Source organism: Vombatus ursinus, unplaced genomic scaffold (assembly GCF_900497805.2).
Source record: "Vombatus ursinus unplaced genomic scaffold, bare-nosed wombat genome assembly UNPS02014959.1, whole genome shotgun sequence".
NCBI lineage: Eukaryota > Metazoa > Chordata > Mammalia > Diprotodontia > Vombatidae > Vombatus > Vombatus ursinus.
The window spans coordinates 8,214,814-8,222,767 of NW_020954737.1; positions in this window are offsets into that span (position 1 = coordinate 8,214,814).

The following is a 7,954-nucleotide window of genomic DNA, read 5'->3' on the forward strand; positions in this document are numbered from 1 at the left end:
TGCACATTTTTTAATAGCCCTTTGGGCATAGTTCCAAATTGCTCTCCAAAATGGTTGGATCATTTCGCACCTCCACCAGATATCCATTAGTGTTCCAATATTCCCACATCTCCAACATTTATCATTTTCCTGTTTTGTCATGTGAAACAGCATTTATCAAGCACTTACTTTATGCCACCCACTATACTAAGCTTTGGGGATACAAATATAAGCAAACAAGACAGTACCTTGCCCTCAGGAAACTCACATCCTAATAGGGGAAGGCAACATAAACAGAGGATTAATGACCCTCCCCTCAAGAGGTTGGGGATTAGAGGCATTGGATTGGAGTTTTAGGCAGTTTGGAGAAAAGTTTAGTTAGGCATTAGAATCAACCATGAACTGGATTTCTTGGGACAGGCTGGGAGAAAGTTAAAGCAGGAGCAGAAGAGAGATAAGAAAGGGTGAGGAGCCTTTTGTCTTTTATCTTCCGGGTACATTAGCCTGGGGAGTTGTTCTCTATCTACCCTTTCCCATAGATATTCTTCTTTCTTAATCGGCCTGCAGGGATGCTGCTCCCCTCTCAGCCAAACCCATGCAAATTAATGCTCACTTTCTAACTTCCTCAACTTCTTCCCCCAAGGCAGCAACAATTAATCCCTCCACCCACTGACTTTCACACCCAGAGTAAAGTACAGCAGACTCTTCCAGAAATCTCCCCACCTCTCTCTCCTCCTTTCTAAAGAAGCACGTACAAAGAAGAGGAGCTGTGACCAGGTGAGGCTTGTTTCTGGGACTCTGGAATCTTCCTCTTCAATCCATCCAGCACCCAGCAGCCTCTATTCATACAGTGCTGGAGGCAGCCTGGTGCAAAGAAAGGAACATAACACTTTTACTACCTACCTCACACTCTTGGTGGTTGTAATACAAATACTTTTTAAAGATTTAAATGATATGGAAATAGTCCTTATCTCCTGGACTTTGCCTGAAAAGCTCCTTTGGTTTTCTGTTGCTTGAGATAAAAGTCTGACTTTCAAGATCCTCTGAAGGCTGCCTTTCCAATCTGAACTTTGGACTAGTGGCTTTTCCTGTTCCCTCAGGTTACCACTGCTTTCCTTACTAAGTTGATTTGTATTTTTAGATACTTGAAGGCATGATCTTTCAGTTTTGTCTTTTTTCATGCCTGTCACATAGGCAATAAATATTTATTGATGGATAGATGGTGGTGCATGGGATAGACCACTGGGCTAGGAATCAGGAAGATTCATCTTGGTGAGTTCAAATCTGGCCTCAGACACTTACTAGCTGTGTGACCCTGGGTAAGTCACTTAACCCTTATTTGCCTGAGTTTCCTCATCTATAAAATGAGTTGGAGAAGGAAATGGCAAACCGCTCTAGTATTTCTGCCAAGAAAACCCTAAATGGGGTCACAAAGAGTCAGGCACTACTGAAGCGATTGAACAATAACAAAGATTGATCATCTCCCCATATTTCTTGACACAATCCCTCCATCCCTTCCCTTCCACTATGCTTATCCAAATCCTACCTATCATTGAAGACCCATTCTAAGTCTTAGATCCTCCACAAGACCTTCTCTCACCACTCCAGCCTGCATTTTTTCCATCACTTTCTTAATTGTACACCTCCCACGTTTTCTGATTTCTGACACATAAATGCTCACCTTGAAAATCTAACAATCATTTTTTGAAACCAGTTCAAGCTGGCTCCAGCCCAACTCTGCTTCCAGCACCAAATCTATGACCCGGTGAATCATAGTACACTCTATTACACAAGTTTATCGGAGAGGTGCAAAACAAAGTGTATGTGAGGTCTAAGGGGAAAGGCTGTTATGGACAGGAGTCTTATGAATGGTTTTCTGAAGGTGAGTTGAACTTTAAAGTATGCATAGCAATTATACAAGCAAAGGGGGAAGGAAGGCATTCTAGTCAAGGGCGTCAGTTTTAGTAAAGTCATGTAGGAAAGGAATTGGGGAGGGGGAAAGAGAATGATCCAATTAGGCTAGAGCGTAAAATGAGTACAGGAGAATAATAATAGAAGATAGGGCTGCAAAAGTAAGGTGATGACAGACTGTAGAAGCTTTGAATGCAAAGGGGTTTCTTTTTTAGCTTATTTTTATTTGTTCTTAACATTCTTTTTTTTTTTTATAAATTTGAGTACCAAATTCTCTCCCTCTAGGCGCCCCCCACATCCTTTGAGAAAGCAAACAATATAGCATCAACTATACATGTAAAATCATGCAAAATATATTTCCACTTTAGCTATATTGCAAAAAAAATCAAGAAAAATAGAATGAAAACATATACTTCAATTTGTATGCAGAGTTCATCAGTTCTCTCTCTGGATGTACATAGCATTTTTCTTTGCGAGTCCTTTAGAATTGTATTGATTTGAGTAGCTAAGTCTTTCATGATTGATCATTGTACAATATTGCTGTTACTGTGAACAATGTTTTCTTGATTTTACTCATTTTACTCTGCATCGGCTCATATAAGTCTTCCCAGGTTTTTCTGAGAGCATCCTGCTCATCATTTCTTATAGAGCAATAGTATTCCATTACATTCATATACCACGACCTGTTCAGCCATTCCCCAATTGATGGGCGTCCCCTCAATTACTAATTCTTTATCACCAAAAAAAGAGCTGCTATAAATATTTTTGCACATATATGTTCCTTTTCTTCTTCTTTCATCTCTTCAGCATACACACCTAGGAGTTGTGTTGTTGGGTCAAAAGATATGAACAGTTTTATAGCCCTTTGGGCATAGTTCTAAATTTTTTTCCGGAATGGTTGGACCCAGTTCACAACTCTACCAACAATGCATTAGTGTCTCTATTTTTCCACATTCTCTCTAGTCTCTGTCATTTTCCTTTTCTGTTATGCTAGTCAATCTGATAGGTGTGAGGTGGTACCTTAGAGTTGTTTTAATCGAATGCATGTTTGACTCCTTAATAAACCACAAAGAATATGGACTTTTTTCCTGTAGACAGTGACTGACTTGTAGATTTTTCTTTCTGAGTTCATATATTGGACACAAAGGAGGCTTTGGGACTGTAAGGTCAAAACAAGCATAATTATTCTTCTTTGCCTAATAGTAACTAAAATAAGAAATGGGGTAGGGACTAAATCTGTTCATTGATAAAGGAGTGAGCAAACAAACAAACAACAGGTGAGCAAACTCCCTCTCCCTGAGCAGGTCAGTACCTTTTCTGGACCTTATATAGTAGTAGAGTTGCCTAGAACATTGAAAAGTTAAGTGACTTGCCCAGGGTCACCCAGCCAGATTGTGTCAGAAGCAGATATCTCAAACCCGGGTGTCCTGTCTTCAAAGCCAGATCCCTCTCCACTACGCTGTACTGCCTCTCAAAATAAGAAATAACTGTCTTTTAAAAACAATAAAATTAATTTATGTCAATGATCATGTAATTACACACACACACACACACACACACAAACGTGGTCCTTAGCTTTTAAAGTGTGCTCAGAATCTAACCAAGGCATGGCCCTCCCTCCTACCATGCTTCTACTCTATTCCCTGAGCTCTCTGGGAGCCCTGACAGAAACAAAGGGGAGTGATTCTCATTTACATGACGTGATTGCTGATAAAAGATGATATCAAGGAGTCCTATGTGGCTCATACTATAGTCCAAGCTGTTATAAATTACAAGCTGCAGGGTAGCTAGGTGGTGCAGTGGATAGAGCACCGGCCCTGAAGTCGGGAGGACCTGAGTTCAAATCTGGCCTCTGACCAAACACTTGACACTTACTAGCTGTGTGACCCTGGGCAAGTCACTTAACCCCAATTGCCTAAAAATAAATAAATAAATTACGAGCTGGAAGGCCCCTCTGTTTTTTGATCCAACCTTCTCATTCTGTTCATAGTCACTTAGGTAGTTTATAACAAAGTAGGATCTGATCCCACACCCTCTGACCCAAATTCCAGTGCACTTTTCACTGGGCCACACATCCTGGAGCCAGTCCCTCTTTTCTCTTTCTGTTTACCTTTCTCCATTCACTCCATCCCGCCCCGGAATCCCATCCATTGACATTACATTGAATTTTCAGTCCCTACAAGATTGTTGCTATTTAGTCCTTTGGGGTTTTCTTGGCAGAGATACTTAAGTGTTTTGCCTTTTTCTTCTCCAGCTCATTTTACAGATGAGGAAACTGAGGCAAATGGGGTGAAGCGACTTGCCCAGGGTCACACAGCTAGTAAGTCTGTGAGGCCAGATTTAAACTCAGGTCTTCCTGACTCCAGGCCCAGTGTTCTATCCATTGCCCAACCTAGCTGCCCTCCTTACAGGATATCCAGGTAGGAACATCTGGCATTTGGAAACATAAGACTGGAGTTAAGGAGAGAGGCCAGTGTACATAAAAAGAGAAAAGAGTAGAGGGCCAAGGACAACCTTGGGGAATGTCCACAGGTGGGGGGTGAAGTGGGATGAAGATGCAGAAGAGGTCAGAGAGGTGGCAGAAGAACCAGGGAAGGGCATTGTCATGGAGGCCAAGGTAGGAGAACGTTTCCAGAAGGAGGGAGTGCTTCATAGGGTCAGGGTCAGCTACCGAAGAGAGTTCAAGTAGGCTGAGCAGTGTGCTTTTTTATGGTCAAGGTCAAGGAGGCTGAGGAAAAATGCTACCTGCTGAGCACTGGCCAGGAAAGGAACTCCAAGAAAGAGCGTCTGTATCTCTTGCAGCAGCCTGACAGCAGGGAGTCCTGGGAGGGGCACAGAATGTGCCCCTAGCCAAACTGCCATTGCTGCTGGTGGCTTCACTCCCCGCTGAGCCAAAACAGGGTGTAACATAAACCAAACCGTTGCTCCTTTTTCCTCTCTTTAAAGTAACCTGACATCTGTGTTTCTGGGATGTTTTATTTTTTACTTCTCTTTCCTGTCACAGGGTATTAGGGGGGAGGAGGGGAACCCACCTAATCTTAACAAACATCTCTGTCTTGAAAGCAAGGTCCTTTACATTAGCAGCCCCAGTGGCACCTAAGGATATGGTCTTCGCTGTCTGACTTGGATCAAACAGAGCACAGCTAAAAACCTCTTCCTCAACACCGCCACAAAGCCATCCTCTCAAAGCCCCATCCTGGAGAGCCCAATAACCTCCATCCCTAAGACTTTAGAGTGAGCCGGAGGCAATTGGAACATCCAGTCAGTGCTTTGAAGGGTCAACAGCCCTGAAGTGCAGGGAATGAAGAAGCTTCCAAAGGGCAGAATCCCAAAGAGGGAAAGAAACTAAGCAAAGAGTCACCTGATAGAAGAGACATCCTGGGACTGAGTTTGTCCATGTCCAGATGGCTAAGTGTCTATCCTAGGCTTATAGCTTTGGAGCTGCAAGGGTCCTTAGAGATCATTCGATCCAACCTTCTCATTTTACAGATGAGGAAACTGAGGCCCAAGTAGGTTAACTGACTTGCCCCAATCCACAAAGATGTAAGCAGAAGAGGCAGATCTTTTCTCTAGATCTTTTCCCTGTAAAATAAAACATTTCACCAAGCTCGTCCCCCTAAACCAGAAGTTCTTAATCCCTTTTGTGTGCCACGGACCCCTGTGATAGTCTGGTGAAACCCATGGACCTCTTCTCAGAATAACGTTTTTTAAAAGCATAAAATAAGACATAGGATTATAAAAGAAACCAATTGTATTAAAAATAAAGATCTTTTTTCCCCATCCAAATTCACAGATCCCCTAAAATCTATCCATGGACCGACCCAGGGGGACTCTGAGTTAAGAACTTTTGCTGCACATTGTGACAGACGGGAGGAAAGGCGTAGAGACAGGGTGGAGAGGAAAGAACTGGAGATCTGAGTCTGGAAGTCAGAGTCTTCTGTCTGCATGCGCACATGTTATCAAGTGTGTCCCGAAAGTTTTAGTGCAGTTTTAAACTTTAATAGCTGTGGTTAATTAACACTGAATGCCAAGAGGAGTAAAGGCGGTTTGGCTGGTTAGTACGGGATCTTTGTTGTTCTGGGGAAATAATTAGTCCTGCTTGGAGTCCTTGTCATACGTCATCAATGGCCCAGGGTTGAATATCTCCTTCAGCTCTCTGGATCAACCTATCGGGTCCTCACTCCTTGCTCAAAAGGGAGAATTCAAAAGGCAGGAAGGGCCTTAGGAATCATCTGACTTAACACCTTCATTTTAGATCTTATTTATTTTTAAAAGGTTTATTGATGTCTTTTGTCTTTGCATCACAACCATTTACCTAAAATATCCCAATCCCCACTGCTGAGCCCTTCTTTGTAAAAGAAAAAAACAAACAAACAAACAAACAAACAGTTAAGCAAAACCAAACAATGAAGCCACTGCTTCTAACAGCATATGCAACATTTCGTATCCTTCCCTCAAAGGAGGAGTTCCTAACCTAAGGTCAGTGAACTTGGGTGTTGTTGGTTTGGTTTTATATATATACATATATATATATATATATATACACATTATATATATATAATATATATTTTACAATTGCATTTCAATATAATTGGTCTCCTTGATAATCAAATACATTTTTATTGTATGCATTCTAAGAAGAATCCATTGGCTTCCCCAGACTGTCAAAGACCCATAGAAGATTCCCTTTCCCCTCAAAAGGGAAGTTTGTCTCATCATCTTTTCTCTGGGGCCAAGATTGGTCATTCCAATCAATCAGAATTTGGCTGCCTTCCACTTTTTGTTTCTTTTAATTTCCATTCTTTCCATTGTGTATATTATTGAGCTGGTTATTACTTCGTTCTGCATCAGTATATATAAGTCTTTTCATGTTTCTCTGAATTCCTTATGTTCATTGTTTTTGTAGCACAATAATATTCCATTAGAACCATATACCAGGGCAGCTAGGTGGTACAGTGGATAGAGCAGTGGTCCTGGAGTCAGGAGGATCTGAGTTCACTTGACACGTACTAGCTGTGTGACCCTGGACAAGTCACTTAACCTGGACTGAATCCCCCCAAAAAAGTACCATAATTTATTCTGCCATCCCCTAAACAATAAACATGTATTTTGTTTACAGTTTTTTGCTTGCTTAAAAAGTTTTGCTACAGGGGCAGCTAGTGGCGCAGTGGATAGAGCTCCAGCCTTGGAGTCAGGAGGACCTGAGTTCAAATCCGGCCTCAGACACTTGACACTTATTAGCTGTGTGACCCTGGGCAAGTCACTGAACCTGGAATGCTTCATCAAAAGAAAAAAATTTTACTATAAATATTTTGGTATATATATATATATATATACATATATGTATGTATGTATGTATATATATATGTATGTATATATGGCTTTTCTTTCTTTCTCTGACCTCCTTAGGGTCCAGTAATAGAATCACTGCATCAAAGGGTACGAAGAGTTTTATGACTTTTTTGGAATAATTCTAAATTGTTTTCCAGCATGCTTAAATCAATTGACAGCTCCACTAACAATGTATTTATCTGTTTCCCATAGACCCTTCAACATCCTTCTATTATGCTATAATTTTTTAAATTATGTGATCTTTTACTTTTAGTTTAATTGTTTAATTTAGTTTTATTGGAGTTTATAGTGCTATATGGTATAAGGATGCTGATGTGAACCTAATTTCTGCCAAACCAATTTCTAGTTTTCCCAGAAATTCTTGTTTAACGTGGAGCACTTTCCCCAGTAGTTTGTGTTCTTCCTTATCAAACACTAGACCTATTTATTCACTTGCTTCTGGGTCTTGCTTATCTAAATCTGTTCTATGAATCCCCTCTTTTTACAAAGGAGTAAGGGAAAGCCCAGAAAGATTAGGTAACTTATTGAAATTCATGTAATCAATCAATTGCTCAGCTGAGGTGACAATCTAAATGCCCTGACTCCCAGTATACCTTTCCACAGCACCAAAATGTTGATTGGCCAACAATAGGTCCCACGCCCAAGCTCCACTTGGTCATTGGGCCCTGACTGACTCAGAATGAATGTAAATAGCAATTGCTTCTGCTTTGGC